The sequence below is a fragment of the Lissotriton helveticus genome, chromosome 9 (genome assembly GCF_964261635.1).
Source record: "Lissotriton helveticus chromosome 9, aLisHel1.1, whole genome shotgun sequence".
Taxonomy (NCBI): Eukaryota; Metazoa; Chordata; class Amphibia; order Caudata; family Salamandridae; genus Lissotriton; species Lissotriton helveticus.
Window position 1 is genome coordinate 1001112084 of NC_136070.1, and position 24295 is coordinate 1001136378.

Genomic DNA, 24295 nt, shown 5'->3' on the forward strand with positions numbered 1-24295 from the left:
GCTTTTATTGTTCGCAGCCCTGTGTTGTTTGGTGGCGACGTCCTTACAAGTCTCAAAGTTGGGGGCCCATCTTGCGTATTTATATTATTAGAGGAGTTACCGAGCGCCCTGTTTCCGCGCTATCAAGCCCTTTTATTGCACCTTTTTTGTGAGGGCTTGGTTTTGTTGCCCCAGACTCAGTGTATTTTTGTGCATTGCCTGGATTTTAGTTAAATGGGTTATTTCATTCCTGCTCCATTGGATGTGTTTTTATTTGTAGGGGGGGGTGTACGATGTTGAAGCTGCTGGTTTTCTGAAGTGGGGGTAGTAGTTGTTTTAGGCCTGGTTTCGACACCTTTCAGGCACAGCAGCGTGTATGTCTTCCTGTGCTCTTCGTTCTGATGCTTTTACCCCCGTGGCCGAAGACGCTCAGGCTCCATTGTTATCCCTGTGTTTAGACCGCCCTCCTTGTGGGTGTATGTGTGTAGTGAGGGGTACAGAACAGTACCTCTCTGTATTCACATCAGCTCCCCCTTGCCGCCCTTAATTCTTTAGGACCTCAACTCCCGTTGGGTTGTTTAACCGAAACCGGCGTTGTTAATGCCCTCTTTGCCGTTAGTCGTCTGCTCCTTTGTTGGTTGGAGGTCTTGGTTCCTGCTAATTTTTGCTGCTGTCCTGACCTTGGTTTATTGGGGGAGACCATGCGCTCCATCTGTCTGATGTGTTGGTATTGGCTCCTTTTGCCAGTGTACTAGATGAGATCTTTTTGCTTGGTGGTGTACTGGTGGAGATCTTGGCTTCCTTCCCCATGTGTGTATTTGGAGTTGGGAGTTCTTGTCTCCCACTGCTATGAAGTCTATTGGGGCAGATATCGGCTTTCTCTGCCAGGCAGGTACTGAGCGAGGAGAACTTGACCACCGGGGCCCATTGGCCTTCTATGCTGGTGGTGTACTGGGGGAGAGCATGGCCTCTTCAGCTGGTGTAGTTTGGGATATGTGTGGCCAACTCTGCTGGGTGGTGTACTCTGGGCCATATTGGCCTTGTCTGCTAGATGATGTACTGTAGGATATGTTCGGTCTCTGCCAGGTGGTAAACTGTGGGATATATTGGCCTTGTCTGCCGGATGGTGTACTGTGGGATATATATTGGCCTCATCTGCTGGATGGTGTGCAGTGGGATATGTTGGGCCTCCTCTACGGGGTGGTATACTGTGGGAGATATTGGCCTCCTCTGTCAGATGGTGTATTGGGGGAGATATTGGCCTCCTCTACCAGGTGGAGTACTATGGGAGATCTTGGCTTCCTTTATCTGTGTATATTGGAGGGGTGGTCTTGACTCTCAATGCTCTCACCATCACTGGCCGAGTTCAGGAAGGGATTCAAAACCTGGCTGTTAACTGAGACCAGAAGCAAGCGCCTGAAGACCCTCCGGGGTGACAAGCAGTGCTTGATGAATACCACCTGATTGATTGGGATATCTCTTTGGCTATTCAGGGTCACAGATCTGTTCATCATACGTGTTCTGACTTAAACTTGTTTGGGTGTTTGGCTGGAAAACCACATATGACCTGTTTTCTATATTGTGTAATTGAAGGGGATAGTTATGCTCCCTAACTGTGTGTGCAGCTGGTTGTCGTACAGGTGCTGATGCATGCATCACACATCCTAAACAGACCATTTTTGATCGTTTAGGCTAATTGAATGAAGGCCAGGTGGGGTAAACACCATTTTGATCATCAGTGTTGTTTCTGAACCGTTTCGGCCCATTAGAAGGTGTAAAGCTTACAGTTTTGGTTGCGATTGCACAATCTGTACCAGCTGCAGTTCTGTATAGAAAGCTTTTCTGGGGTACAGAGGAATACAGTGTATTTGTAGTTACTCTTTTACTTACCGTTATCGTTTGTTAGGCGCTGCAGGTTAATATTTCATGGCCATATGGTATGTGGCTCAGAAATAGTGATTGGTCCATTTCTACTGCTAATGGCTTGACCCATGCCCTCCATTAATTTAATTTTTGAAGTGGTTCATATGAGAGTTTTAGGGGGGGGGGGCAGGAGTGGGTTTACACCGGTCCCCAAAGGAGGAGAGGGCTGCGACTTGTCATGCAAGAAAGGGCACGCTTCTGCTACCTTTATCTTAGCCTCCACCCAAAGAGCGTACCCTCATCGCCTCTTTTTCCCCCGCACAACCAACCACCTACCAAGGCATTTATCATTTGGCTGTGAAAGACTGCTATTCAGTTGTTGCCATTTGATCTGGACACTTTTTTATGGAATGGCATTAGGAACTACCTTATTTAAAAAAAAGATATATATACATGCACATACGTAGGAGATTTCAGCTAGTCACCGCCATCCATTGGTTTGTTGTCATGCACATTTTTTCTTCAAACCGCTATAGCATGGAGCAGTAAGTCAGCCCACTTAAGTCATTGGCCAACTTCACTGTGACTGATGGCATCTGCTTTTGGACAATAAGCACACTCACACCAAGAGTTTCCTATAATACCAGAGACATTTATGGCAATGTGTGCTTTGTGCGACCCAAAAACAATTTTGCTTTCAGTCGTCGTAAAAAAAACAAAAAAACAATTATACTGGCGAGGGCAGAAAAGATGCTCAGAAATAAGTGTAGGAAGCGTAGGAAAGGTACCGAAGCCAAGATGAGGTTTCTTAGGAGTTTATTAGAGACACCGCTCTCTTAATCAAGTTAAGATCGTTATGACACTTTTCCAACTCCCACCTTCAAAAGATGCAGCAGCATGTGCACCAACAACAACTACATACACGAGATAGACACGAGGACATCTCGTGCTATCTCGTGTTACATACACTATATAACACACCTCCCTTCCTGTAATAAAAAAAACAAAAAGAAAAAAAAAAAAACATAAATGTACTAATTTAACACTGAAAGAAAATACATCATAAACATTCTGTGCACATGAGATATTGATCTATACAACAAATGCAGCTCACAATAATACTAACTCATTACAAAGTCTTTGTACTTTTCAGGAAGACGATGAATTCTTGAACATTTTTTTGAAAACACAATAGGATGAGAAAATGTAGAATCTCCATCTGGAAGATTACCAGAAAATGTAGCATCCCCATCTGGAAGATTATCATTTGGAAAACATCTTTCATTCCCGGACTCAACATCCAAAAAAACATTACCATCACCATCTAATTTAACATTCTCTCTACCCTTGAATATAGAAACCCTGTTCAAATTCCATACACTTCCATCATCAATTCTAACCGCATGCTTAAAGACCTCAATAACTTCTTTAGGATGCGACCAAATTTGCCCCCCTTTCAACACTCCTTCCTTTCTCTTGATACGTACCAAATCACCAACAGAAATTACATGTTTGCTCACTGAACCTCGCTTCTTCTCCATCCTTTTTTTCATCTCGTCTTTATATGCACACACTCTATTACGAACCAAATCATAGTCGACCTTTGAAAAACTACAGTGTTCACTCAAATTCTTTTTTAACCACCACGGAGTCAATCGAGTACTGGGTTTCCTACCTCTTAAAAGTTCAAATGGACTGACCATAGTGACAGAATTCGGTGACGTCCTGTAAGACAACAACATGGACTGAAGAGCGTTACGCCAGTTTAGATTACCTTTAACTGAAAGTTGTATAGCCTCCTTAACCACTCTGTTAAATCTCTCAACTTGCCCATTGGCTTCTGGATGGAAAACAGCGATTTTATTATGCTTTATCCCACATTTAGTAAGAAAACACTCAAACTCCTTACTGATAAATTGCGGTCCGTTGTCAGTCACTAACTCTTCTGGGATCCCTTCCCTGCAAAAAGTTTCATCTAAAAACTCTATTACATTCTTAGCTGTAATGTCCTTTACCATTTTGACCTCTGGCCATTTCGAGAAATAATCTATCAAAACAATGCCAAACCTTCCTTGCTCAGGCAAAACAGTAAACGGTCCAATAAAATCAAGTCCTAATTTCCGCCAAGGACCAAAAGGATACTCGACAGGACAAGGTGCAGGACGCAAAGGGACAGCAGACTTGTCACTATTAGCGCACTCAATGCATTTCTGAACATAATGTTCCACGCAACCATCTACGCCTGGCCACCCAAAAAAATCTTTTATTCGCCTCCTAGTAAACGAGATCCCCAAATGTCCTTCATGAGCAATACTAATAATGGTATTCCTCAATGAAGGAGGGGGAATAAACTTATCACCTCTCATAAGCAAACCATTTTCAATTGCTAACTCATCTTGCACCTTAGCATAACTCATCATTTCACCTGAAAAATTCCTTTGCTCCGGCCACCCTTGCAGGATGTAGTTCTTAACTTCAGTTAATTCAGTGCTTCTTTCCATTTCTCTTGTCCAGGCTTCCTTACTTAAATCAAATTTTTCCCCATATACCATCAAAACGTCTTGAGCAGTAAAAGCAACCTCACACTCATCATCGTCACCAGACACATCACCAAAGGAATGTAGTCTGGACATGCAATCTGCATGAACATTAGTTTTCCCTTTTACGTACATCATTTCAAATTGGAAAGTTTGCAATCTGGAAGCTAGTCTAGCCAGGCGTGCTGACATGGTACGGCCTCCACCAGGTGCCATCATATAGATAAGAGGCTTGTGGTCAGTTTTTATTGTGAATTTTGTCCCCCACAAAAATGTTTTAAAATGTTCAGCTGCCCAAACTGAAGCCAATAACTCTCTCTCGATCACTGAATAATGTTTTTCAGCATCCTTCAACGCTCTTGAAGCATAGGCAATTATCCATTCTTTCCCACAATCATTCTGCATGAGAACAGAACCTAGCCCTGTGCTACTTGCGTCAACCATAATGGTACACCTTTTCCCTACAACAAAAGGTTTCAAACACGGTGCATTCACAATAAAAGATTTGAGACTTTGAAATGCTTCAGTCATCATATCAGACCATGTAAACCTTGCATTCTTCTTTAAAAGAGGTCTAAAAATATCTACTTTTGATGAAAAATTGGGAATAAATTTAGCATAAAACTCCATTAGCCTTAAAAATGCTACCAATTGTTCCTTTGAAATTGGCACAGGAGCCTTAATAATGCTCTCAATGTGCTTCTGTTTTGGTTTAATACCAGCACCACTGATGGAATGTCCTAGGTATTCTACCTCCTTTTCTCTGATTTTACATTTATCAAGACGCAAGGTAAGACCTTTAACTGATAGTGCAGATATCACATTTCTTAAATTATTATCATGTTCTTCAACATTTTTCCCAAAAACAAGTATATCATCTTGAAAGGCGATTGCCCCTGTCAACCCATCAAGTGTCTCTTTCATAAGCCTTTGAAAAACCGAGGCAGCACTAGCCAACCCGAAAGGCATACGTTTATATCTGAAAAGACCTTCAGGGGTAATAAAGGCCGTCAGGTTTTTGGATTCATCGTCCAAAACTACTTGGTGGTAGGCGCTTGCTAAATCGATGCATGAAAAAACTTTAGCACCTCCTAATGTTGAGACCATCTCATGGAGATTTGGCAAGGGATGGGCATCAATCCAAATGGAGTTATTTAAGCTGCGAAGGTCTACACATAATCTCAATTCGTTGTTGGATTTAACTGAAATAACAATCGGAGAGACCCAAGGTGATGACTCGATGGGCTCAATTATGTCTTTGTCACATAAATCCTTGAGTAAAATTTTAAGTTTATCTCTATATGTCAGAGGGACATTTCTGACCTTGTGTCGAACAGGTATCACACCATCATTCAGCTTAATAGTGTGTTTAAAACCCTGATATTGACCAAGTTTTCCACTAAATACATTTGAAAATTCAGATCTCAACTTACCAAGCATTAGATCCTTGTCAGAATCATTAGTACTTATGATGGAATATACAGGAGGATTGGCTCTAGGATCTATCTTAATACCCAGTTGATCTTGGTGTGGCCATCCCAATAAAGATTGCCCAGACTTTGCAACATATATTTTTCCATAAGTAGACTCACTTGCAAAAGTGATTTTTCCCCAAAAAAAACCAACTAAATCAATTTTGTGTCCTGTATATCCTCCTGGTGATATGTCAGATTCGAGTAAATTTTTGTTTGGCCAATTCTTTTCTACAATGTCTAAGCCTAGTAGGGTATACCATGCACAAGTGTCAACAAATATATTTATCATCTTTCCATCTATGATCACTTCACAAGATGGAAACTTACTTACACCTTCATTACCACAAATATTTATAACAGTGTTGATATCATTCTCATTTTGTAATTCATACTCATCTACATCTTGAACAATATTCACTTTTCTAGTGGTAGATTTGCAAAATCTTGTTAAATGCCCTTTCTTATTACATTTTAAGCATACTTTATCAAGTGCTGAGCAAGATTTAGAATTTGCTAAGTGGTTCGAACTTCCACATCTGAAACAAACCCATTGAGCGTTCTTTTTTTCATTTTTTTGATATTTAAATCTGGAATCATTCTTGTTATTATAAGAATCGTGCTTCTGAACAAAAGTTTTCTTAAATTTTTCCCCTTCTTTGGAAACACTGAAAACATCTCCTTTTTCATTTCCTCTTATTTCCTTTACGAATTTCTCGGAGTGTTCAATCGACCTTGCAATATCAATTGCTGCATTTAAGGACATGTCTGATGTTGTCCAAAGTCTTTCCTGAACTTTTTTTATTATTTGTTCTCATTAGTATTTGATCTCTCAATACTTGTTCATAAGTTATATGTTCGAAGTCGCAAGTGACAGCAAGCGATCTGAGAGACGATACAAAATCCTCAATAGATTCATCTGCAAGTTGTTTACGAGAGTAGAAAATAAATCTCTCCATTACAATGTTCTTTTTCTTGCCAAATCTTATTTTAAGCTGCTCTGCTGCACGGTCATACACATTCTTATCACCAGGATTGATCAAAGCAGGAAGAGTGAGGAATTCTTTTAAACCAATTCCCCCAAGACAGTGCTTTAAAAGTGAGAATTTCCTCTCGGCTTCACATTCTGTCCCTTCCAAAACCTCCACATAAGCTAAAAAAACTGGTTCCCATATTTCTCAATCCATAGGTGGGTCACCTTTGTTTGACAAAAATGAGGGAGGAGGAACAATGCCACTCATTGTTTAATGTAGTAGGATAAACTAGGTAATGTAACCAAATAGTTGCTTATTATTATTAATATTTGATTTTTTTTTTTTTTTTATTTAATAAAATGATAGACTAATAGAAACCAACATCCAATAGATACCTTGTTCCGATGTTTTATCGTCAAAGTCTCAATTTCCGTGTTCCATTAAATGTGTAGTTGAAGAAAAACACGGAGAAATTATGTTGATCGAGATTTACTTTCCCAAAATGGCCGCCATAGTTTTTACGTTCTTTCTAAAGCAGATGGGGCTTGTTTCGCAAGCGTTTGACGTCATACGCTTGTTGCTAGGCGCCTATTTCGAGAGGAATTGGAAGTACTTGCATCCGCCAAAAACCTCGCGCCAGGAACCACGCGCAGCAAGCCCGCGGCAACAGCAAACCTCGCGCTGGAGACTACGAGGTACTCTTTTGAATTAAATACCTCAAAAAGGTAGAAATGTTCCCCGCAGGTCTCCGCGATCTTCTCCAACGATTCCTTACGATGAATCTCAGGCACCGTAGGTCCCAATCTCAGGGCTCCAAAAATTATTATACTTTTTTTTTTTTTTAGATGAAAATCCTTTTGTTTTTTGTAATCTTTTGGAAGTCGGTTAGATGTCCATATTATTCCTTTTACCCTCGTCGCCAGTGTAGGAAGCGTAGGAAAGGTACCGAAGCCAAGATGAGGTTTCTTAGGAGTTTATTAGAGACACCGCTCTCTTAATCAAGTTAAGATCGTTATGACACTTTTCCAACTCCCACCTTCAAAAGATGCAGCGGCATGTGCACCAACAACAACTACATACACGAGATAGACACGAGGACATCTCGTGCTATCTCGTGTTACATACACTATATAACAATAACTTTTTGCTAAATCCACGATAAAACAAAACCAGCATTGACCAGGCAAAAATACTGTCCTCCAACTTCCGAACTTTTGGCTTTGGAATGCTTGTTTATAAATTACGAGCCTCCACTTTTTATCACCCTATTGTCTAAGTTGAACCTTTATTGGTTAAGTTCCCCTTTTAGCTACCTGGGTGCTACAGGTCAGAGTAGATGAGTTATTTGATTTTAACAAACCATTATGAAAATTTGCGGGGGCAGCTTGCTGTCTTGCGCGTATGTTTATGCTGCAGGACTGGTTAGTATGTAAAGTTATTCAAATTTTACTGTATACCGCCCACCAGTGATCTCAAAGCTGAATTGGATCAGCTTATGCTCTAGAGCAGGGTGCTCCAAAGTCGGTCCCGGAGGGCCGGATCCATGTCGGATTTGAAGATATCTTGTATTTAAAGATATCTGCATTTAGCTAAATGCTAAAGATTTACCCTGGATCCGGCCCTCCAGGACCGACTTTGGGGAACACTGCTTTAGAGACGCTGTTTTAATTGTTCTATTTCAGTTTTTTAGTGCAACAAAGACAGTTGTCATTGGTTCATAATGCTGCCTTAAATTCACCACGGCTTAGAGCAGGCCAGGCTGTTTTATAGTTTTGTCAACTCCTCGAAGCCCCAAGGAGGAGCTGCAATCATTTAATGTGCTGTGTTCCTGCTTTTGCTGATAATTGTTTGCTTTTTTTTTCTGGGCAAGTAATAATTAGTAACGTGATCTCCCCTTTTCTCCTTTCTTGCTACAGCGTGTTTTGTACTGTGCAGCCCCAGAAAGGCGAGGCACTTGTGAACATTCGAGGGAGGCCAAAGCCTTTCACGATTACGTGAGTAACCATTTTTAATCCTCCTGATAATTATGGGGTTGAGTGGCTCTAGCGTGCCGTGTAGGGCGAGTGCGCAGCCCAGCTGGCAGGCCCTTTTGCGAGTTATGCCCAGTGTCTTCATCTTGCAACGCAGCCAGTGAGCTTGGGAGCTTGTTTCCATTACCTCCATTGTTGTTATTCGTGTGAGATTTTGAGATGACATGAAGTGATTGAATTTAGTCTTGGGCGTGGAAATGCCACCTTTCACTGCCACGTGCTGGCATTTGCTCTGACCTTTTCAGATGTCCTGCTTTTGTGAGGTTTCAAGCACACGCTTTTCTGCATGTATGCAGTGTTACTGTCATACTATAGCTCTGTGTTTAACTGTGTGCCTTATTCAGACTTAATTCACTTCACCGAATGCTTGAGGCAAGCAGGCCACTTTTGGGATACATTAGGGTTTCGTGTAACTTACCTCCTTCGCTGCACTCACATTCCCATTGCTGAATGGACCACAGAAGTTGCTTCTGGGATTCTATGGTTTGTTAGCTGGCTGCTTGTTTTATGGTGTGTGCGCTGCACGAAAAGCATGACATGAGGAGACGGATGAAAGAGCGAGTCAGATTAGTCTGTCCCAGCCTTTCATCCCTTTCAGAAGTATCACTCTGTTAGGTATTTTTTATGGGGTGTGCACTATACCGGTGACGACATGATCAAAGCGCTAGGAATGTGTTATAAGGGAGAGCACACCTGCACCCCGTTTCCTTATTCATTCTAATGATTTACCCAGAAACTTCTGAAGTGGGCCTTTCTTGATAACAAGGTCCAGTATTTGCCATGGGATCCAAGTCAGTTTATTTCAAGTTAAGTCCCCAAAACCCAAATGCGTTTGTGCAAAGGCTTCTGGGCACACGTTTCCCTTTGCCGCTTCCGCGTATGCCCATTAAAGGCAGGAAAGTGAACGCATATTCCCAATGGAACGGCTGAGACTGCTAGAAAGGAGCGGTCACCATCTATTGTCTTGTACTGCATTGTGCGAGCCATGTTTTGATTTGCCGTGTTACGTTGTCTTAAATTATGCTTGGGTGCACGTGTGTGAGCTGGTAGGTAGTATTATGCATATTTAACGCTCAAGTATGGTATGCTTTGCGATGTTATCTTAGTGCTTTGGCTGTGTGTTTGCTGTTGTTAATTATCCTACAATTTATTCTGCTGCCTGTTACTATGTTATGCTAAATTGTGGTTTGTCGTTGTGTTCTCTTTTGCTGTGTTATGCTGTGTTTCTGTGTTACACTGCCCTATATTCTTTTGTTGTGCTTTAGTATGTTATGTGTTGCTGTGTTGTGGTGTTTATGCCATGCGACAGTAGGCCGTTTTGCAGTACTCTGTTCTATGTTATGCATTGCTGTTGTGTTATGCTTATGTTGTACCTTGATGTTTTACCGTAGTACACCATGCCACGTAATGCTATGTTATGCTATGTGCTTATTTAAGCCAGCACTTGTTTGGGCGTACAACCTCACTCCATGTCATCACAGCACTATGTCCCCAAGCCTGGGATTATTTGTACTGAGGGTGCATTCTGGGAGTCATAATTGTGGTCTGCTTCCAATGAACCAATCAGACAAGCGCGCATTGGTAAGCCAAAGTTTGACCTATTGGTATTGAAAATTACAATACCTTTTAACATTTATAAAGGCATTGCTATTTACAATGTCAATAGCTCGCTATTGCGAGACCTATTGAATTTTAAATGCTTGTTTAATAATTATGTATGTAATTTATCAGCACTGTGCCCGTTTCACGAACGCTGCACTGGTTTCACTTTTATTCTCTTTTCTTTTCCCGGCTCCTCCATGCCCCTCTCTGCTCTCCCTCTCCTCCCTTCCTATTAGGCAAGGGCTCCAGTCTGTCTTGGCTGCCTCACACCAGAGCAGCGCAGTCAGGCCAACGAGAGGGAGGGTTGTGATGCAGCCTGCTCCTTGCAGCTGCCCCGGCCGTGGACTGGTTCTGATCTCAGGGAGAACTGCAGGCATGAGCTCTTTTTAGGTCTCGCTTAGAGACCTGTGGTATTCAGTCTATTGACTTTTTAACACGTCCATCTGGTTTTCAAATTTCTTTCTTTTCGTTAGTAAATAGAATTCATTTGTCCCGTCTATGGGCTTTTTTGTTTCGCCCTGGAGATTGCCCCTGCTACATGGATCCTGTCATTATTGCCCATATGAATTGAATTAGTGCACTACTTTGTTATTTCCGCTCTCTCCTGGCCGCTTGCAATTTACTTAATCTCCCACTTCCCACGCTGTTCCAAGAACACCTCTCGCCTCTCTCAACTTCTTTGCACTCCCACCAACATTTAATTTATTTACAGTGGCTTATAGTATTGGAGCGCTTTATATGAGCTCCACTTAAACTATTTGTTTACATTTGGCACTGCCCCACTTAAACTACTTGTTTACATTTGACAGCAAATCGAGTGATTCGCCCAGAATCGGATGTTGAGTCGACATAGAGACTCGAACCCTGCTCCTTAGCTCGAAAGGCAGCAGCTCTGGCTGTTACGCCATATGGTTGTTCGTCCTCGGTGGTGCTTTTAGCAGATGTAGGCATTTTGAGTTCAGGATCAGATGAGGGGGTTCATTCTCCACTCACACATTTCAGTAATTGTCTCTTTTAAAACAGTAATATTGTGATTTACCCAGAATCACACAATGGCTGCCGATACTCAAACCGGGTTTCTCAGCACCAAAGTCGGAAACTCTGACCGTGAAGCCACGTCCTCTACAGTACGGGACTGGTGTCTGCAGCTGGAAGCATAGGCTCTTCTTCATTCCTGACAAGCTGCCCGAGCAAGAGGTAAAAGATTCCTGGTTCTTGCCGTGAGCAGGGTATGCCCTTTCCTGTGTCGCCGTCCTTCTCTTGTTATTGTTCCCGCTATCTTTTCCATGAAAATGTATTTTTGTGAAGAATGCATTGTCATTTTTAGGTCTCGCGTGGCGTCGTATGCGCACATGCGCACTCGAGCTCGCGAGATTTAATGTCTTTGAGTAGCGAGGGTAACCCCGCCCCTCTTCTACATTTGGCTGGCCTCCTAAACGGTAGCCAGCCATTGGAGAAGAGGTCCCAGTGACGTTCTTCTTTGGATCTAAGCCCAGTCCTTTTCGGATTGGGGGGCGTGTTTTGATTGTTGTTCACGTCCTAGAAAGAAAGTAAAAAACACGCCCCCCCCAATCTGAAGAGGACTGGGTTTAAAGACAAATGGCAGCGCTTATTTTATAGCGCAAACTCCACCCGAAGGTATCCGAGCGCGCTTTACATGAGCACCGGTTGCATTACAGACAAACTGTAGTAAATTTGGGCCGTGCTTGGTAACTGGTTGGTGAGAGCATTATGCGGCTGTATCTATGCATGGAGTGAGGGTATGCAACTACATAACATGGAACTTGTGGTGTTCCCACTTTTTTTGGTGAAAAACATGTTAAACACATTCGCCCCTGCCCTGCGTTTTTCCACCCAAACACTAGCTCGGCGCACGCCCCTTTGCCGGCCAGGGTGGCAGGAAGAGCGGGAAACGCAGGACTTCCGGGCCCAGCAGACTGAATCACTTCTTTCCCAAAGGTCACTGCTGGCCCACCCCTCTCCCAAGTGGCAATCCAGGACGGGTGCAGAGAGACCCACTGGGTCTCCCAGTCTTTAGTGACCACTTGGGGAAAGGTCTGTTTTGGTCTGTGTTTGAAGACCACGAGCGCTAGCAGGCCGTGATTGTCTCGGTTGTAGGTCCTCCATTTGGTGTGAGCGTGGAAGCGGTCGTGGACAGGACCGGGTTTGTAGAGAATTTCTCAGCAGGCCCGTAGCTCTGAAAGGCTGGCAGGGCTGGGATAGAATCATTCACGTGTGTGTCACAACCTGAAAATCTGAATTGTCTCATAGTGCCACAGCACTAGCTGTTATGATTAACTTCAGTGTGGCCGGTCCAGAGGGTGCAGAACACAATGGGTGGCTAAGGGCACAGACTGAACGCTGGGGGCAACTATTGAACAGCACTGTGGAGGTCTCTTGCATATGCCATTTACACCCAGTAAAGCTGATAATAGCTCAAGAGGCACCAACGTGTCTAAACCCAAGGATACACGTTTGAACCCTGGAATGGCCGCATCAGTCTTCCATCCTTCTAGTGTCGCTGAATTTGCGTAAAGGACAATACTACCTGAAGTGTAGTATGTAAAAGGTCAATAACATTCTAACAGTATGGGCAGTATAGAAATGCGCTATGCACAGTGCTCCGTGTGTGCAGCGACCTGGGCGGGGTCAGGCTGCCTGACACCGAGGTGTACGGCGCTTAAAACTGCCTTGGGAATGGAAGAGCCATTGACGTGAACAAAGCGGGTGTGTTCAGGCCCAGGCCAGAAGTGAAAGGCGTGTTGTCCGAGTATGATAGGTTAACGGAAAAGAAAGGGACCGTGTTCATGAATGATGAGCTGGGAGTGATGGTCCTTGAGAGGCCTGTTTTTAAGCGATATAGGCGTATGGGGTTGCTTAAGCTTTGGCCTGGTCTCTTTGAAGGGGGGTTCCCCGTGGAGCCGAGGCATAGCTAAGGAATACGTTTGACAGATCGGGGGTGCCTATGGTAAGGAGGGGTGGGGGTGGCGCCGCAGATGCTGCCCGCTCAGAATAAGAGACCTCGGAGGTTGAATAAGAGATTAATCGGAACCAGTGGCATAACGCAAGATGATTGGTTACCTCCCCCCACCCCACCCTTACAGAATAAGATGACGGGTCCTGAGTCTCCCATCTCTCACAGATGGTCATTGGCTTTGGGCTTAAAGGGCCACCTCTGAAGGTTTGGGGCCCCTGAAATGTTGCCTTCCTACACCGCAGAGGCCTGCGTCACGCCCCTGGTCGGTCGGTCTGAGCAGGACCAACAGAGGAAGGAAGGTTGAGAGGTGCGCTGCGTGTGCAGAGACCGTGGTATAAAATATGTATTTGGAGAGAGCGTCAGGATGTTGGCAAATCATCGATATCTGCATTTCCAGGGAGGACGGAACAGTTACGGACGGCTGCACACAGGTCATGTAAACAAGGATAAACCTATTGCGCAACAGCGTGTTTGGACTCGGCCACAAACCAGGCAGTGGCTCGGACAAAAGTGAGCAACTGACGGAGAGAAACAATTATCTTACACTCGATTTCGACTCCACCAAGTGCACGAAGTGGCGAAAGTGTATGAACAAGCATTTACAATGCAACAGTCATGCCTTTGCAAAAGTTAGAGCTATTGGCATTGTAAATGACAAACTTTTTATTTATGTGTTTGTTTTGAAAACAGATAAATAAATGGCATTGTCATTTAAAAAGCCAATAGCTTAATCTCTCGCAAATGCGAGACCTATTGCATTTGCACACAAACGCACGCAGAGAGCCACACACGCAGAGAGCCACACACGCAGAGAGCCACACACGCAGAGAGCCACACACGCAGAGAGCCACACACGCAGAGAGCCACACACGCAGAGAGCCACACACGCAGAGAGCCACACACGCAGAGAGCCACACACGCAGAGAGCCACACACGCAGAGAGCCACACACGCAGAGAGCCACACACGCACACAGAGCCACACACAGACAGAGACACACACAGAGTGACACACAGACACACACAGAGAGACACACACAGAGTGACACACAGACACACACAGAGAGACACACACAGAGTGACACACAGACACACACACACACACACATACACACAGACACACACACACACAGACACACACACACAGACACACACACACAGACACACACACACACAGACACACACACACACAGACACACACACAGAGACACACACACAGAGACACACACACAGAGACACACACACACACAGAGACACACACACACACACAGAGACACACACACATCGCATCCTCTACCGCATCTACTTTACACCGATCCTAATATAGGTCCTCACAAATGTCCATTCTGCACTATCCCCATCCACTCAACTACCCCCACCCCCAAGGTCCTAGCAGCACTTATCAATGTACGTTCGGTCCCAAAACACAAAGTTGAAATTTTAGACTTTATTGAGTCACACAACATAGACCTTTTATTCATTACCGAAACGTGGGGCGATGACTCCTCAGGCCCAAATTTCAAAGCGGCCACTCCTGAAAATTACTGCGTATGTAGGCTAGACAGAACAAAACGAAGGGGGGGGGGGGGGGAATAGCCATCCTGTACAAAAACCATCTTAAAGTCAAGTTTACCGACTCTAACTACAGCGAGTGTGAGGCTCTCTCTTTCTCCATCAGCATCTCTGATAACCAATCATTTACAGGCATTCTCCTCTACCGCCCACCAGGGTCCAGATCGAAATTTCTTAATAATCTCAATAATATAATCGAGGTCTCCGCAGGTGCGCCACATTTTACCATACTGGGCGATTTCAACTTTCATCTTGAGACCTTATCTGACCCTGATACCGCGGTGCTAACTAATGACCTAGCAGCTGCCGGCCTACAGCAAATTGTCACTCAGCCCACCCATAAAGCCGGTCATACTCTAGATGGGCTATTCACCAGCAACCCACACATTGCTGTTTTAAAGGTGATCCCCCTCATATGGACGGACCATTCATCAGTCTGTTTTTCCTTAAAATTGACTGCTCTTCCTTCTTTCCCCTCATCCTCTTCTCCTATTATTTTCAGAAACTGGAAAAATATCGACCCTCCTCACCTTTCCGCTTTGCTGCTTGACAGTATCACTACTACCGAACAGGATCCCTCTCTAGCCTCCTCCAACTACCTTTACAGCCTAAACAAGGCTTGTCAAATTCTAGCTCCCCCTAAAACCTCCTATCGTACCAGAACATCCCCCTCAGCCCCATGGTTTACAGAATCCCTTCGACTGCAGAGACAACTCTGTAGAAATCTGGAAAGACGTTGGCGCCGCCACTACAACGCCACAGAAAAAACTGTCTACAAAAGCGCCCTCTCCAAATACAAAGATCTCATCACTGCAGAAACAATATCCTACTACACTTCCCAAATCAACCAGGCAAAAAACTCCTCAAAAGAACTGTTCCAGGTGGTCACTCACCTCTCCAACCCCCCTGCCCCCCGCTTCAATGGAACCCAATCCCTCTGCGATTCTCTTGCAAACTTTTTCAAAGAGAAAGTCACAGATATTTTCTCAGCCTTCACCCGCGCCCCCCCTACTACCACATCTAGTCATTCTCCCCATAACAACATATCCAGCCTCTCGGTCTTTGAAGCTGTCATGGAGGAACAAGTCCATCGACTCGTTTTGGGCACTAAATCAGGATCACCTTTAGACCCTTGCCCTCCTGCCATTCTTAATCTGATCCCCGAAGCCATTTCCCCCGCTTTGACGTCCATCTGCAACGCCATGTTCACAACGGGCATTTACCCTTCAGTCTGGAAGGAGGCTATCATCAAGCCGCTCCTAAAAAAAAAAACCACTCTCGACCCCCTCCTTCCTGCCAGTTACCGACCCATTGCTTGTCTCCCTTTTCCAGCAAAGATTTTTGAAAAAGCTATGAACATGCAACTATCCAACTTTATAGACAATAACAACCTACTGGACGAGACCCAATTCGGTTTCAGACAGGGTCATGGAACTGAGACCGCGCTACTAAAAGCTGCAGACGAAATCAGAATGACCCTGGACAAAGGAGGAGCCGCGGTATTGATACTATTAGATCTTTCTGCAGCCTTTGACACGGTCGATCATGCCATCCTGATCGACCGTGTCTCAGCCATAGGAGTTCAAAACAAAGCGAAAGAACTCCTCGCATCCTTCCTAGCTGATCATCCCCAAACAGTAAAAATGGCCCACTTCACTTCCCAGACTTTCACCCTCCATTGAGGCGTCCCACAGGGCTCCTCGCTAAGTCCGACACTATTCAACATTTATGTTTCGGACTTAGCGAGAGTAATAAAATCCTATGGAATTGCCCTGACAACCTACGCTGATGATACACAACTTGTGCTTTCCGTACACAGTAACGGTACATCAGTGGCAGCAAACTTCCAAAATGGAATGAGGGCTATCAGTTCCTGGATGTCATCAAACTGTCTCAAACTAAACTCTGACAAAACAGAGGTGATGACATTCGGGAAGCTGGACCCTATTTGGTCCCCTCGTTGGTGGCCATCGGAGTTAGGAGACCCCCCTCAACCAGTCACCAAGGTTCGCAACCTTGGAGTCATATTCGATGACAAAATGACATTTCATCATCACGTCAATTCAGTGGTCTCCTCATCTTTCTATATCCTGAAAAGAATAAAAAATCTCCTCCCTTACCTTCCATCCTCGGCCGGTAAAACTCTAATCAGCACCCTGGTCTTCTCCAAAACTGATTATTGTAACGCCCTTCTCTTGAACGCCCAGAAAAAAATCATCAACCGACTGCAATTAGTCCAGAACGCCTCGGCTAGAGTCCTTTTGAACGTCCCCAAATTCACATCCATCTCTCCTCACATCCGTCAACTTCACTGGCTCCCTGTTAGGAGCCGGACAATATTTAAGGCTCTGTGCATCACCTACAAAGCAGTCAACAATGTGGGTCCACAGTTCCTCAGAGCAGCTTTCTGTCCGCTTGAGCACTCAAGAACACTTCGCTCCTCCTCTGCACATCTGCTCAAAGTCCCGCGAACAGAAAGGGTCAACTGGGGTGACAGGTGTTTCACTATCTCATCATCCAAACTTTGGAACACACTGCCCCTCCACATTAAAACTGCCCCAACCCTCCTCAGTTTCAGAAAAAAACTAAAAACATGGCTCTTCTCATCATAACTTATCACCTCTGCGATGGTTCTGTATTCTGAGCGCCGAGACACCTCCGGGTATTTGCGCGCTTTAAAAATGGCACAAACAAACACACACACACCCACACACAAATAACAACACCCGCCATGTGTACGAATCTAGGCGCTAGGTTGAGCGCACCAGTGACACGGGTAAACAAACAGCAGCGCAGGCACAAAGCATCACTTGATTCTCAGTGTATAGCATTACTTGCATATTCCATCAGCAGCTTCGCTGTGTACTTGCAGCAGGTATACAGACATTTCGTTTCCATGCAATATTTTCTTTTAAAGGTATCAATTATTTGGTAAGCTCTCCTTTCATCTTAGAACAAACACAACCAAAAGCACATGAAAGAGTAATACAGTACAAGTTATTGTACCGTTAGCAGTAAATATTCCAGGATGTATTGACTCTACCAAAATGAAGGAAACCTTTAAAAGAAACCTACATGAAAACATTTTGTGACTCTTTGTCTCAGGCCACGCCCACAGAACTGAATTAAACGAATGGAAATTATTTCATAAAGTGCTTCGAGAACCATAATGAAAAACGTGCCGTCTCTTCTCCTTGCTTCTCTCGTGCCCTCTCTTCTCCTTGCTTCTCTCTTGCCCTCTCTTCTCCTTGCTTCTCTCTTCTCCTTGCTTCTCTCTTCCTCCATCATTCGACCCCCTCCACATTTCTCTCACCAGTCTGTTTTTCTCGCCGGTCCTTTCCTCTCACCCTTGTCGTTCTTCCCTTCCCTCATTCATTCCATTGCCCTCCCGATGTTGCCGTCGCACTTTGCCCCTTTCTCCCTCTCCCTGCTTTGCCCTCTTCTCTTTTCTGTGCCTCGCCTTCGTTACTCTGCTCCCCGTCTCCCTGCCTGCCACCCTCCGTAACGTACCTCTCCCTCCTCATGCCTCACTCTTACTCTCCTCACTGCCCTCTCCCCCTCTATTCTCTGTGCCCCCCCCCCACACACACACAGGCGCCCCTCGTTTTCCTCTCTCAATGCCGGTTTACTGCCTCTCGCTTTCTCGGTCTCCCCCTGCACTGACCCTTTTCTCTGCCTCTCCAAACTGTCCCCTGTGCACCCTCTGCCTCTTTCTCTCTTTCCACTCCACCTCACGTCCCTCTCTTTCTTTAAATTCAGTGTTGTCTGAGTTTCCTCCAGTCTCCCCTTTAAATTTAATGACCCATAAATGCCTACTTTCTCTGCCTTTCCCGTTCTCTCCCCTCCTCGCTGTCCTTTCTTCCTTTGCCCCCTCGTCTCTGTTTCTTCCTCCCATGCCCTCTTCACTGTTTCTCTCCCTCTCCGTGCCTCTTTGTGCCTCTCCTTCTCCGAGGCCGCTCCGCCCGAGACAGAGATCATACCGGCGAGCGGTCACACTGAGGAGAAGAACCCAGAGGAGTGTGCATGTACGGGCGTGAGTGCAGCAGCGTGTGACGGTTGGACGAAGTAATCAGAACAGAGAAATAGCCTTCTCTGGGGGGTAGGGGCAAGAAGTAAATCATGTAGGCTGGGCTTTAAGTGGGATGAAAAAAACTGGGGGTCTCTCAAAAGGGCGTGGCCAATAAAATTAAGGGCGTGGCTTAAAAACTTGTAAACTAAAAGTCTGTCCTTAATAGTATAGTGTGCCGCCCGGCCTGTATTTTGCTGTTTCTATAATTACATCCAGATATATGATAAAAGTAACATATCTACAACAAGTTGAGACTATTGACTTTGTCAATAGTGGTAAGATAAATAAGCAGCAACTATGGGTTGCATATAATATTGGAAAAACTTCGACTTAAAGCCCTGGTGACACCAAGACAATGACCAAGACAATGTTGCCGCTCCTTAGTTTCAAAAAGAGAAGGGAAATCCAGAGAGAAAATGACTCTCTTTAAAGGATTCCCCTTAACCTACAACGCTCACCTGGCATGACCTCATGCCGTAACTTCTCCACTAGTGAGAAGTGAGCAGTGTGAGCATGCACACATACCTCAGGGCTCCTCTCTGAGCCCTGCTCTATTCAACCTATATATGAGACCGCTGGCTAGTGTCGTCCGCCCATTTGGAGTCAAAATCATCTCATATGCGGACGACACGCAGCTGGTGGTCTCACTGGCGCAGGAGGCATCTCGAACTGCGCCAGGCGGGCTCAGAGAATGCCTGAAGGAAGTGAGGAACTGGATGTCGTCATCCCTGAAACTGAACGGAGAAAAAACTGAGCTGATGCTCCTAGGACCATCAGAGCCGGCATTTCCCCCTTCCCTATGGCCCTCATGCCTAGGACCCCCCTCAACCCCAAAAAACACCATCAAAAGCCTCGGTGTGTGGCTGGACAGTTCACTATCTTTCAATGTCCAAGCCACAAAACTGTCAGCCACCTGTTTTGGCATTTTGAGAGTGCTAAATAAAATCTTTCCCCTCCTTCCCATGGAAGCCAAACAGGCTGCCATTCAAGGCCTTATTCACTCACGCCTTGATTTTAATAACGCACTTTATCTGGGCGCACCAGAATATACCCTTCGTAGGCTGCAGACTGTACAGAACTGCGCAGCTTGCCTTCTACTAAAAATCCCTCGTAGACACTCGGTGAGGACCGGACTGACTAGCCTTCATTGGCTACCGGTCCGGCAGAGAGTTCTGTTCAAGGCGCTATGTATAGCCCATCAAGCCTTCTGGGACATAGGACCTATCATTGCCCGTGATCTGGTCACCCATTACATCCCAAATCGTAGTCTTCGTTCCAGACAGACTCTTTTAGCAGTAGTCCCAAGAATAAAAAGATCTAGAACCGGCGGAAGGACGTTCATGTACAACGCAGCCAAGGCCTGGAACACTCTGCCATTTCATCCCAGAGCCACTCAGAACCTTACTATGTTTCGCAAGCAACTGAAGACTCGTCTATTCACATCCGCTTGCTAAAACCGTTGTTTTTCCCCTTCCTTGTTCTCTGTAGGTCACGGTTATCCCAGCGCTTGGACGCCTTCGGGCAACAACTGCGCTCTATAAATTCCCAAGTTTACAAGTTTTACACATTAATGCTCAGCTATTGCCATTGTAAGTGACAATGCCATTTATTTATCAGTTTTCAAAACCAACACATACATAAAATGTCATTTACAATGCCAATAGCTCTAACGTTTGCAAAGGCGAGACCTTTGCATTGTAAATGCTTGTTACCTTTCTCTAAAATGAAATTTTGTCCGCTTGTTTTCGTCAGGCTAACTTTAATTTTTTGTGACAAATGACAGATTACCGTGATCAATGTAGAATTAACCTTAACTTTGCATGTCTTTTGCTCGCCTCAAGGCTGTACCATCCCAGAGATGGGAATCTTGCAACCATAAGAAATACTTTTAAAACTCAGGAGCCCGTACTGTAAGAGATCAGGACTGGCCCAAACGCTTCCTATTATTTTGCCGTCCCAACAGATGGGCATGCAAGTACCTGCATGTATGTTCTTGAATTTCTCATGTTGTCCCTCTTTCCTGTTTACTGAAGGCTTCCGTAACGTTCTCACTATGCCCTGCAACTTATTTATTTATTTATTTTAAGGTTTTATAGAGCGCGAACTTGACCCGTGAGGGTATCAGAGCGCTTTACATATTAATAGGGTAATACAGAAGGAGAAGACCTGTACATCAGAGAGCTTACAGGGTCGAGGGGTCATAGGGGAGGCAGGATATCACATAAGTACAGTACAATAGGGATAGGGGAAAAATATACATCAGGGCATTTTACAGAGACAGAGTCATACAATGGGCAGGATATCACACGAGTCCTGTACAGGGTCGCAGGATGAGGCAATAGTCTCTCAGGTAGTTGTGGACCGGGTTTATTCAAGGAATTTACCCATGAGGAAGGATTTAGCCTCTTTTTTTAAGCGTGCCAGGGAAGGGATTCTTCTGATATCAGGGGGGAGGGAGTTCCATATTCTTGGCGCAGTCCCAGCGAAAGCCCGATTGTAGGTTTTTATTTTCCTAAAGCGTGCAGATCGGAGGAGGAGGGCATTGGTCGATCGTAGGTTTCTGCTTCCACCGGATATCACCAGCTTCTGTGCAAGATACGCAGGGGAGTTAGAGTGTAAGGCCTTGTGCGTGATGCATGCCAGCTTGAGGTGGATCCTAGCCTCGAAGGGAAGCCATTTCAAAGCTTTCAGGTGAGGAGTGCTATGATCGAATTTTCTGGAGCCTGTAAGTAGTCTGGCGGCTGCGTTGAGGCAGGCTTTTAAGGGAGCCAGCGAGATCTTGGGTACGCCGGAGAGGGTGGAGCAACCATATTCCAGTCGAGAGATAACTAGTGATTGGACTGCTAGTTTTAAGTCAGGAGGGTCAAGAAAAGGTTTCAGTTTCCATAGGTAGCTCAGGTGGAATCTGGCAGATTTGGCCATTGCGTTGATGTGGTCTCGCATGTTCAGGTTATAGTCCAAGGTAATTCCCAATGATTTGGCCGAATCCACAATGGTTGGGGAACAGTTTAAGGCTGTGATGGCTTTAATCCATGACTGGATCTCAGGGTTGCTCTTGGGCGGGGAGATTAAAAGGAACTCAGTTTTCTTAGCATTGAGTTTGAGTTGGTTGGAGGAGAGCCATCTGACGGTCAGCTTCAGGGCCTCATTTAAGGTGAGGATCTCCGCAAGAGAAGAGATTTTTATATAGATCTGAGTGTCAGCGTACATATGGAAGGAGATATTTGTAGTGCGAAGGACTTCGGCAAGGGGTTCTAAATAGAGATTGAAGAGGGTGGAGGACAACGTTGATCCTTGAGGGACTCCCACTGTGACCACGGAAGGAGCGGACAGATCGCCATTGATTAGGAATCTCTGAGAACGGTTTTGGAGGTAGGAACTAAACCAGTCAAGGACTGTGCCATCTAATCCCATCCTCAGTTTGAGGCGTTCGAGTAGCATCTCGTGGTTGACCGTGTCGAAGGCCGAGGATAGATCAAGGAGGATTAGGAGACAGGTTTTGTCTTGGTCAAGGGCTTGAAGAGCGTCATCGACAATGTGGAGCATGGTTGTTTCAGTGCTGTGTCACGGTCGGAAGCTGGATTGGCAGTCGTCGAGTAGATGGAAGTTGTTGATGTGGTGGCTAAGCTGTGTTTGTACACACTTTTCCAGCACTTTGGCCAAGAGAGGAATGTTGGAAATTGGTCTAAAGTTGTCTGGGGACGCTGAGTCCAATGACTTTTTTTTCAGAATGGGGAGGACTTGGCCAGCTTTCAGTGAGGTCGGAATTGATCCCTGTCGGAGAGAGGCGTTGATTATCGCAGTCCAGCTGGGAATAATGTATTTGACAACGGTCGCGAGACAGTTTAAATGGAGCGGGTCGTTGAAATGGTCATTAGGGTTCAGGGTAGAAAGGATTTTTGCGACCGCGTCTTCATCGTAAGGTGTGAATTCGGACCAGTGTGCTAGATTCTTCGGTGAGAACCATGGCGGCAGGGGGAGAAGAGTTGGAAGGTCGAGGATTGGAGGGGGGAATGAGGCAGCCTTGAGTTCGATATCTAAGGTTTTGATTTTGTTTGCGAAAAACTAGGAGAAATCCTCAGAGGAGATGAGACTTGGGGGTTTCTTTCGATGTTTTGGACAGTTTGTTCGATTGGAGTTTGACCAACTCAAAGAGTTTGCGTGGTCTGTTCTGGGCATTTCCTAATTCCACTCTGAAAAACTCTTTTTTGAGTTGACGATATTCTTGTTGTAAGTATTTCTGGCCTGGCGAAGAAGTTTTAGGTGATCTGCCGAGGGGTGTTGTCTCCAGATTCTTTCGGTTTGTCAGAGGGATCTCCTCTCGTTGTTGAGGGAACCAGTGAACCATGGGTTTCTATCTTTGACTTGAGTTCTTTTTAGTTTAAGAGGGGCTAGGTCATCCAAGATATTCGACATTGTAGCAGAGTAGTAATCATTTAGGTCACTGACCGAGGTGATGTGGAGGGGGGGGAAGGTCGGATATGCAGAGAATCTCAAGTTCGTTGAGGTCTAGGTTATTGGTGTTTCTGGCCCAGCGTTTTGGGAGCACCGGTTGTGGTGTCCTTGTCCTGTGGGTGCCAGGTAGCAGGAAGGTGATGGCATGGTGGTCTGACCAGTCACAGGAGTCAATCGATATGAGCTTGAAAGTTGCCTCCAGGTGTTGACTTGGCAATAGAGCTCAATTGGGGTACGACAGCAGTGGTGTGCAGTCTTAAGGCTGTGTGGGTGCCAGCCTGTTTTCTCCATTTCGTCTCTCCTACTTAAGTTGGCTTGTGGTTTTGCCTCGAGTTTTAGAGACAACCCTACCCGTCCCCTTTGCACTCATATAAAGTCCTAGGGTGTTCACAGATCTGCTGGCTCCTCTGGGGGCTCGCCTACTTACCAGGGGGATTTGGGTTCACCAGCACTTGAATGGCTACCATTTCATGCTCATTCTCTATTACTTGCTTTATTGCACACCTCTATGGTATTTTTTCCTCTTAGTTCCTTTGGATGGAGGCAGATTTCCACTAAATCAAACCTATTTCTTTACCAGAAGTATTGCAGTGTAGCTTTTTTCGACACTGCATTGGGAGATGATTTTCGATCCCATTTCCACAGTAATAAAATTGTGGTCTTGTCCTAGAAGCCTGCTCAGTTGATGTGATGTTCCTGCAAGCCATTGGCTTTAGTCACATGGGGATATGGCCTCTGGGTACTTCTTTATAAACGCGCACATATGT

General features: G+C 45.1%; 1 long non-coding RNA gene across 2 annotated transcripts in view; it reads left to right on the plus strand.

Moving 5' to 3' along the window:
* The window catches only part of LOC144783116 (uncharacterized), a 130402-nt gene that overhangs the window by 50664 nt on the left and 55443 nt on the right, over positions 1 to 24295 (plus strand). For both annotated transcript variants that reach the window (XR_013601410.1, XR_013601411.1), the window contains exon 2: positions 8742 to 8819. This is a non-coding gene — a long non-coding RNA (uncharacterized LOC144783116). The remainder of the gene's footprint in view (positions 1 to 8741; positions 8820 to 24295) is intronic.